The sequence below is a fragment of the Aphelocoma coerulescens genome, chromosome 2 (genome assembly GCF_041296385.1).
Source record: "Aphelocoma coerulescens isolate FSJ_1873_10779 chromosome 2, UR_Acoe_1.0, whole genome shotgun sequence".
Taxonomy (NCBI): domain Eukaryota; kingdom Metazoa; phylum Chordata; class Aves; order Passeriformes; family Corvidae; genus Aphelocoma; species Aphelocoma coerulescens.
In genome coordinates this window covers 32,367,083-32,376,969 of record NC_091015.1, presented here as the reverse complement: position 1 = coordinate 32,376,969, position 9,887 = coordinate 32,367,083, and the positions used below count along the sequence as shown (strand labels likewise).

The 9,887-nt window shown below is 39.6% G+C and overlaps 1 long non-coding RNA gene across 1 annotated transcript; it reads right to left on the bottom strand.

Annotated features, from left to right (window-relative positions):
• Nucleotides 1-2,114: 2,114 nt before the first annotated feature.
• On the bottom strand, nucleotides 2,115-5,844 carry LOC138105668 (uncharacterized). Its single transcript, XR_011148607.1, has 3 exons — nucleotides 5,789-5,844; nucleotides 5,285-5,379; nucleotides 2,115-2,201 (listed from the first exon to the last, which is right to left on the bottom strand). It is a non-coding gene; the product is annotated as an uncharacterized lncRNA (long non-coding RNA).
• Nucleotides 5,845-9,887: the final 4,043 nt, after the last annotated feature.

Here is a 9,887-nt window from a genome sequence, read left to right as displayed (position 1 = left end):
GCTGTGATATTATACAAAAGTCTACTGCAGAGGAAACCATGTAAAGCCTTTTCATTATTTTCAGCTAAAGTGGTGACATAAAACATTATGAATGCAATAAATAGAAAGAGAGGGAAATGCAAGCTTATACAGAACTGCAGTTTTACATTTTCCCCAGCACTTCATGTAAGAAAAGTAAATCTCCGACTCTGAGGTCCACTTTTGTTGGAGATCGCTGCAGCAACCTCATTCGTGCATCTGGCTGAATTTGAAGTTTACAATAACCTTCCTTTCCTCCTTGATACTAGAGATGCTAGAATCATTCTAGAGTCCCAGTTTAAGCAAAGGAATCCCTCAAATGAAACAGGTGTTAAAGATAAATCATTTTACTTGACAGTTTATATCCCTGTAGCCCTGATTAAAAAAGCTGTATCCAACTGAAAACTAATAAAATTTTACATTCTTTTATTATATTATTTTATTGATCACTGTCTTATAGGATTATTAGTTAATAAATCTTAATGTTTCCCTATTATAGAGGATGCTGTGAAAAAACTTTTCTGTTCATCTTAGACAGTGAAAATTTCAATTAAAACTCTGCTCCATTCTTTAAAGTTCCCATCTCTTCATTTCCTCTCTGATCATTCTCAAGAGCCCACCTCCGTGGCCTGCTCAGAGGTGCTGCCAGTGCTTTAATTTCCTCTCACTACTGTAAATACAAACATGGAGTAGAAGGTTGCAGTTTCCTTTGACATTAAAGTCGCACTCCAGCCCTTTAGCAAAAGAAGCTTATTGGCCATGAGGCAGACCAGCTAGGGAATCATCGTGGTCTCGGCCTGTGAGGGTGTCCAGTACTGAAGTGTGCTTCTGAACAGCCCAGCCTCTCACCCCAGCACATGAGGAGTCCAGGCACTGACTGGGAATACAGGGAAAGCCAAGATGAGCCGTGATGAGGAAGTTGGATAGGACCATCATTACTATGATCCCCCTCCACCTCTGCATCACACAGCTGATGTGAGGGAGTGCAGCCTGAAGCACAGAAAGTTGGCACAAGCAGACAAGCTGTGTCCTGTCATAGGGAACAGAGTGATGAAGTCCCCACCAGGATCCAGTGCCTCAGAGGGAGCCAGGCATACATGAATTTAAGAGAGTTGCAAACTGCTCACAAGGTTTCTTTCCATAGTCGTGCTGAAGAAGCCAATGCTTTTCCAGGTAGACAAGGGGCATGACCTTACATTAGATCCCACCCAAAATTTCTTTGATTTGGCTTGTGTCATGAGCCTGGCCACTGTGTTTTGCAGTAAAGAAGCAAAGGCTTTGATCTACTACTTTCACGGGAAAGAATTTGAAGGCATTGAACTCTTTGTATAAATGAAGTTTTCTTGGACCAGCCTGAAGGTTTGCTGGGCATAGTTCCTTCTCAGGGGGTTTTCTCTGATGTGAACCAGAACCATCCCAGCTCTAGCTCTAATACCCTAGCATATTTTACTTCTGCACTTTGACTTTTAACACAATCACCTTTTTAGGTCCCAAAGCAGCAGTTGTATCCCTGCTCAGTAACCCATGCAGCATTTTCAATAGATGAGGTGTCCTTGAGGGGGAGCAGACCATCCTATTGCCCTCTTGGGTATGTCTAATCTAGAAAAGCTTTAAATATCAGTTTTGAAACTCTTCTGCTGGGTTGGCTTTGGAGATGCTGAAACTATCTCACAGATACCTTAACTACTGCTACAAATATTCATGAAAATTCTGACCCATTTTCAGTGTCCTAATAAAAAATAAATACTTTTCATTCAAGAAAACACTGAAGAAATACATAAAACAGGTTTAAGTAAATGGGATAAGCATAGTATTGAAACTACAGACTTCATGAACTTTGTATTGTGTTTCCAGGTTCTTAAATAAAAAATATAACTCAAGAAATGGACTCAAGACACTGTGGTTGAATTTGAAACTTTAATTTGCATTTTTTAAGTTAACTTTAATATTTTTAAAGATTAAAGGCTACTTTCAGTTTATTCTTTCTTTCTTTTAAAGGGGTTGATGGACCTGCAGGGATTCCTATAAAAGTACAGAGAGTATCAAAATTACTAAATTAAGGAAACTTCTGCTACAGTGAAGTAGGAAAGACTATTCCAGCTTTTGAAATAAATAAGGGTTCTTCTGGTGAGATACAGGACAAAGTTTCTCCAAAGCTCTTTAACTTGCATTTGGAACTGAACCTTGATTGAAGAAGAAATTAAAGAATTAATCAACACCTTTTCATGTACCAAAGGTAGTCTGAAAATCTGCAGTATCTGTATAAATGTTTAAACTCACAATAAAAATATTTCAGTATTTTCAGAGGAGCTGGGGCAGATGAGGAAAGAAGTCTGCTTGAATCTTAGGTTTTCACATTAGTCAGATGAAAAAAGAACATGAACTATTTCTCTGTATAATATAAAATATATTTCTTTTACTACGTGGCACACATCCTAAGCTGCTTAGAAGGTGTGTGAAGGGAGTACAGATAGTGAAGAGAGGTCAGGAAAGGCATCTAAAGGGATGAAAGCTGTCAAATGAACAAATTGCATGTGTGTATGCAGTAAGTGAATATGTTAAGAAACCATGAAAAGAAAGAAAATCTTCCTGTAAGCTTTGCTTCTCATATTTGGCTTCAAAGCCAGATTCAAATGTTGGCCAAAGAAAGTACATAAATTCTGAGGCCTGTTCAATGGGAGGTAGTGATCCTTTTCAAAATCATAGCTTTGTAACAGAAAACCATCACTCATGGAATGTACTCCTTTTGGTGAAAAACATTCTTTCCATCTCTATTGTAAAGAAAGACCACTCAAAGAGAGAGACTTAAGCCACGCTCCGCTCGCGTACATGGAGCCACACCAGAAGTGGAACTCACAACAGCTTCATAGCTAAAGGGTAACACATTAGCCAAGGTTATCTTGGTTTGGGTTATTGTTTGGCTGGAGCATCCTGATAGATTTGCATAAGTAAAGTTAAAATTTTGTGTTATATTTATTTTGGAAGTGCATGTTGAATAAAATTAATTTCTGTAAAAGGAGTGCATTTTGGGAACTATTGTTTTAATCAGATAAGGTTTTTCTTGGCTAAGCCAATGTAACACAATAAGCATGGTCACAATGACTATCACTACCTAACCTGGTTAGCACCGTTGCCTCTGTATTTATTTAATTGTTCTTGCTACTTTACAGACTTTTCAGTAATGCTAGCAGTGAGAAAAATCACCTCCCTGCTGCCAGGGTCAACAGTCTTTATGAAAACTTGCTCAGCTTCTGTGAGTTAGTACTTGGCACATGTTTAAGAGTGTTTTTTCTCTGTCTTTACCCTCATGTTTCAACATTTCTATTTCAAAATCCTTCTAAGAAAACCCATTTGCATTGGGTATCACCTATCTCAGCAAGTAACCTGAACTGGAAGTTTTAAAGAGATGTGTGAAATGCAGGTTAATCAGCTGTGAAGATGGACCCAAGAGAAAGGTATGAAGAATTCACAAATCTTTCCAGCCGGCTCACACATGTTCACAAAATATAAATCCTTTTGTAATTTTGGAATGTTTCACTTCATAAAATAAATGGATTAGAGACTGGATTAAACAAATGCAATGCTGAAGTGTGAAGTCACAGCATCTGTGCTGATGTCTGTTTGCTGAAAAGTCCTTGGGGACCGTCAGACTGCTGTTCTTCACACCTGCCTGCCCCTGAACGGCCTCGTGTGCACTTGGTGGATGCTAGACTGCCGAGAGTGCTTGAGCAAAGAGATCTCTTTGTGGTCCAGCCACAGCACGGTCATGCCTCAGCTGAAGCTTCCAGGACCCAGGGCACACCCTGAGAGTGTGGCTGGACCTTCCTAGGATTGGTGTATATAATTACTGAAGCCTAAATTCAGGAAGGCCAAGATGTTCCCCAGAGGAAAATCATCCTCAGACTTTACATTCAGTGGAGCTAAAATGCTATATACAGCTAAGAATTAGCTCCCCTATTGTTTCAATTCCATGGTGGTACACATATTCATAGCTGTGGTATGTACAGTGCTACAGATAGACATATATGGTGCATTATAGTTCTTTATGCTCATATAATTTGGATGGGTAGCCAACCTAAATACAGCCATGTAGTTTGGCAGATAGTCATCTAATCTGTCTCAAAATACAATTTTGGTTTTAAAATTACTTCATTAAAGTGGCATCTTCTGACTCAACGAGCTCATCTTCTGTGGGTGCTTGGTGGCTTAGCTGCTTACTTTAATGACTGGAGTTCATTTTTGCCAGTCATGCTATTGAAAGTCTTCCTGCACTCTGAAGAAGAAATAATTCTGTAGCAGTAGCCTTTTGGGAAGATCTCTGTAGCTCAGTAATTTTTAGGTAAATTCACAAGTGATTGGAAACCCCTCCACACTCCTCATTATCCATGCAGGTTCAACTTCTTAACGCAAAAAGTAAAACTAAATAAACATGGATCACATGTAAGAAAAAAGCCAAATCAGAACAAAAAATGTTGTAACAAATTATTCACACAGGTAAATGACTTCCACTCTTGCTCTCATCAATGACATTTTCATCTGAGAAACTACAACTACTCAGCAGGAAAGAAGTGATCACAGCCTGTCCTCTGGATAAAACACCCACAGAACTGCTTTGTGCTCTGCTGTGAGCACCACGAACAACATTTTAAACAATGCTCAAAGGAGCGGAGAACGCTGCTCCATAACTCATAGGTGTGCTTGCCACAAGTGACAGTGGTAAGCAATTTCTGACTAAAACTGAGCTTCAAACACAATGAGAAATCACCTCACACCTGCAGAACAACATACATTGATTCAATAATTAGAAAGGACAAAGAAAATAACTTTCCTTGCTTTAAAGCACAGAACACTGTCAAGAACATCTCCATGAATTACCTTCCCTGAACTGTCCCCTGACCTCACAGTATGCATTGTGTTCCCATCTTTATTTTACATTGTCAAAACAATTTCAAAGCAATTTCAACTGGGCAATAACATTTGACCAAATGTAAAGTGGATGAAGTCTGCTCTTCACATTTGCTGCAACAAATCACTGAAGACATTGTAAACACATTTTGGGGCAAAATGATACACAGAAATATAAACAATAAAAGCACAAATCTAGATTATATGGGAATATTTTATCATGGGGGGGGGGGGTAGATTCTAATTAGATAAAATGAAGAAAACAGACAGAAAAGTGGGCCAGTAATGATGCTAACAGTGCAACTGAATGTATAATCCAGGTGATAGCATGACAGAAATGGACCAAGAAACAGATACATACCTAGAAATGCAAGCATCACTGTTGTGCAACCACGTTTGTTATGTTCCCATGGAGACTTGTGTTTCCCCTGTTAAGAGTCACTACTCACTCCTCCCCTGCACACAATAAAAACACTTAAAAACCCCAAATAAAACACCTTTGGTAATAAGTCAAGCATATTAGCATGCCAGTGATAGCTGCCTTCAGTAGTACAATTTTGTTTCAGTAATAAGTCCCTGTGGGAGAGGTAGGCATCCTCAGAATCTGGGCATTTAAAGTCTGAGTCCTCTGGATGTCTTATTCACAGATGAGTGTAATAAATAGAGAACTACTTCTGTTTCAGGAGGTTTTGGTCAGGCTTCTGACACATTGCATACATGAACAATAATTCTAACTAAAACTCATGAACACTTACTCTAACTAAAACTTCGTTTCTTTAAAACCTATTTTCAGTCAACTAGCCTATGGAATGTAATGGAGCTTTTTGGGTAGGAGTCTGCTACAAAACTAGGGATTTATGCTGACCATAGTAAAAGCCCTCAAGAACAGGTATGCAGAGGATGGGATGTTGTGCTCTAGAGGTACTGAGAAGGCAGCAGTTTAATTAGGGTTCTTTTCCAGCTGCTTTCATTCTGCTCTGCTTGATTGGTCTACCTCACTTGTATGTTCCCATTTTGAAGATCAGTTTCTATAGTTGCTTTCTTCTTGTTCCCTATTTATTGTTCACAATATTTTTCACAGATTTGAGTCAAGCTTGTCACTTGAATAAACAGACTTCTTTAAGGTTCTGGCTCTCTATCCAAACTTGGATAAAATATGCTTTGGGAGATAGATTAATTAGTACCTTCTGCAACAACAGAAATGGTAGCATTGGGCAAAGCTGCCCTGATGGAAACAGAGATTTTTGATTCTGCTTCTTTTAACTGCTATTTCACTGTCTGAGCAAAAGTTTGGTTGTCTCTTCTGGTAGATATCAAAACAGAATAAAGGTAAGAAAAAATAACTTCTATTCCAGGACTATAAAAATTGACAGAAGATTTATCTATGAGCAGCTTGTTTTTGTAGGTAAAATTCACACAGATGAGCTCTTAACTTACATTCACAGGGTTTGCTTATTGCTTTAAGCCACAATTTACATTAGTTATTATTGGTGCCAGGTGTCTAGAGAGAATATGGAACTTTCCCCTCATGATTGTTTTAGAGGCAGAATAGCAGGCTAGGAACAAACCACTCTACCTCTACTGCCACAGAGATTCTGGGTTTTTGGAGGAATAACTTTGGAGCAGTTAACGTAGTCATCCACAGTGGAAAAAGAAACACTCATAAACCCAAAAAACCAGGGCAGCTCTCCTAGTCTCAACGGGTGGTAGCAGGAGGTAGCTCTAAAAGGAAGTAAAATGCTTTAGTTTATTGCAAGAGTCCTTTTAATTTCATGCTAAACTGGGATGGAGATATATACCAAACTGAGGCTGCAGGGATCTACATTTAGAACAATCTTTGATGAAAGGAAACTAAATCCCAAGCTCAGTGAAGTCAATGGCAACATTCCCACTGACATCAATGGGAACAGGAGGTAGCCCACAGTCATTAGAGAATTACTAAGAAGCTAAATTTATTTAAATGCAGATATTACAAACTTCTGTTTGTGATGGCTTTTCATAGAAGAGATTCCGGTAATATTAAGAGCTGACTTTGATATTTCCATTCTAGCAAAAGTATTAGACAGCTACTCTACTTAGCTCAAAATGTGCTTAAGTCATTAAAAAACCCAGGATACCACACCCAGTTAATAAAGCACAGATTCTTAATGAAACCACTCTTTAAAGAACTCAGGCTGATTTTCACAGAGTACTAGTTGCTAGAAAGCACGGATGTGAATCTAGAGGGGTTTTTCTTGCAAAATGCATATTTAAAAATCAGAAGACAGTAGTTTGTTCCTGTTTTCTCACAACTCGGTGTGCTGCTGTTGCTGTGGGCTTTGAAAGTGCATGTAAACAATGGGGAAAGATTTACAACTGCTAATTAATAGGCTTTTGTTAAGATTAAAAGCAGCAAAAGTTCAGCATTCTGTGTCCCCAAAAGGATGGACATCGCTCTTGCTCTTTCCACAAGCAGTAAAAGGCACAGTATGTGATGTAGCTTGCCTAGAGCACCCATTTTTAGTTTGACACATAAGCCTGCTGGTGGTAAACCACCCTCAGTGATGACTGATAAATAGTCCATAAATAGTTCAATAGATGGTAAAGCTCTTGCAAAAGTGGGACTGCGTCCTGAAAAGATGTCACAAGGACGTCTATGCAATCCCCAGAAACAACTCCTTTCTGGGCATCAGGGTTTTTGTTTAGCTTTTCAATTTTTCATATATTTCCCTAGCCAAAGTATAGATTAAAGTAATTTCAGGACTGCAATTTGAGGGATGCCATAACACTAAATTACACCCACTTAAATAATTACGTCTTTTTAGCTACAAATGATAAAATAAACGTATCATGTTTAGTGTGTGTACTTAGCATGAAGTCATATAGCATATTGCAGTTTACATGCAGACCCTTTCCCAAAGTAGCAGAGGGAAAAAAGTCCTTCTGGAAATCTTTACTATTACACTAACATATTTGATTGTGGGAAACAATAACTCAAGTGAGCCAAAGGTTATGGTAGAAAAATAAATGTAGTCAAATGGGAATAAAAGCTACATCTAGAAGGACAAGTTTCAATCAGTGTACTTCATTCTCATTCTTAACATCAATTAATAGTTAAGAGGTACATAGCACTTAAATTATTGTCTTGTTCTGTTAGCTTTACGAACTTCTCTTTGCATACTTGCCTTCTCAGAACATATACAGCTAATGAAACTTTTTTAGTACTCTTATTCAAGTGGGCTATAACATAACAGAAAACATGTGAGATTAGGGGGAAGTAGATGATGTAGCAGGGGGTAAGAAGGAGAACAATTCTGCAGCCAAAAAAAGCCTACTCTGCAACAGGCAGTGAGGAAGTCCTCACACTTTATTATTTGGCCCAAGGATAAGAAAGAATATCTTTACTCTTATAAGAACCAACCAAAACACCATCAGAAGTCCCACCTGTTGCTATTTTAATCCACAGCACAGAATATATTTGTCCCTGGCTCTCCTGTGTGTCCAGTCCATGGAAGATAACAGCTGTAGCTGTCTTTATCCCCGCAGCCATAGCTCTTTTGTCCACCTTGCTGTTGCTCACACTTTGTGAGTTGCCTGCCCAGAAAGTGGCTATGCAGATCCTCACTAATAACTCTCCTGCTCCTCTTTGGCTGCTGCACACCTGGCTGCTTTGTAAAACATATTTGGAGATAGATCTGAAAACAAAAGGAAGAGAACACCGGAAAAGTATAGATTGTTTGATCCTTGGGAACAGTTCACTCCCCTGGCATATTGCAATGCTGGAGATATATCACAGTCTAAAAGTGGCTCTGCATTTGGATCTGAATTCCAACTGGGCCAAAATCTAGTTTGCGTTAAGTATTCGTGTTGGGTCATTTCAGTGATAGACTTATTTGCTAAAATTTAGGAGGAAAACTTGAGTCCATTTCCTCAAAACTGTCTTTGGCTTCTATAATTCTAGTCTGGGGCAACATCCTGGTTTAGGACTTATAGCCTCAGGTAACTGACTGAAGCCTATGCCAATCCACAGGTCCCATTAATGCCAGATTTTCTCCAAGCCTATCTCTGGGATCAGGCCATGCACAAAACCAGCTGGAGCAACATGCTTCTGTCTTTTCTCCTATGCTTAGATCAGCAAGGCTTTGAGAAAGACACAGCTATGGTCCTTGCCTGGAGGGGAATGACAAGTCAAAGCCAATGTGAGAAAACTGTAATTTGGGGGCACTAGGGGCAGCTTCAATGTACATGTTGCTTAAATGCACTCTGGTTAATTATCCATTGGGAGAGTGAGAGAGGGATCAGGCATGGCCATGTGGCTCTGTGGTTACACACTGCCCCAGGAGGTAGGGGTGCAGTGCCACAGCAAGCAGGGTATGGCTATTAACAGCAGCTGTGAAGCTGACAGGACTATCGGACACAATCAGCAGCTGACAGGGTACTGGGGAATATATTTCATCCTGGGAATAACCACATGCCCATGTTTCCCAAACCAAGCAAAAGAACAATAAGAACAAAAAAAGACCAAATATTTCCCTTTGTCCCCCTTCCACAAGGTTTTAAACTCTTGGATATGAAGAAGAAAAGATAAAGAAATTTGCTCTGGAGAAGAATGAAAATAGTATTTGAAAAAGTCTGCCCAGCTCTGCTTAATGTCCTGAGACTAAAGTTCTCTGCAGGAATAGGAGTGACTGGGCAGGAGAAGAAGGGACGCATCTACCAAACCAAGCAGACTGTGGGTGATCATGCCTCAAATTGCCACTGGCATGCCTTCCAAGGAAAATGGTGGAATGCCCAAACCATGGGTACAGAGGGCAGGGATGCTGTCAGCACAAAAGCCTAGGTGATGTACAAGAAGGTGACATCCTCTGAAAATACCTTGCCTGAGGATCATAACAGAGCTCAGGCAGCAGAGGAGCTGGCAGCCAGCAGGGTTTCAGGCAATGTTAATGCTGGATTCAAGGAGGCAGGTCTTTGAAAGTCCAGCA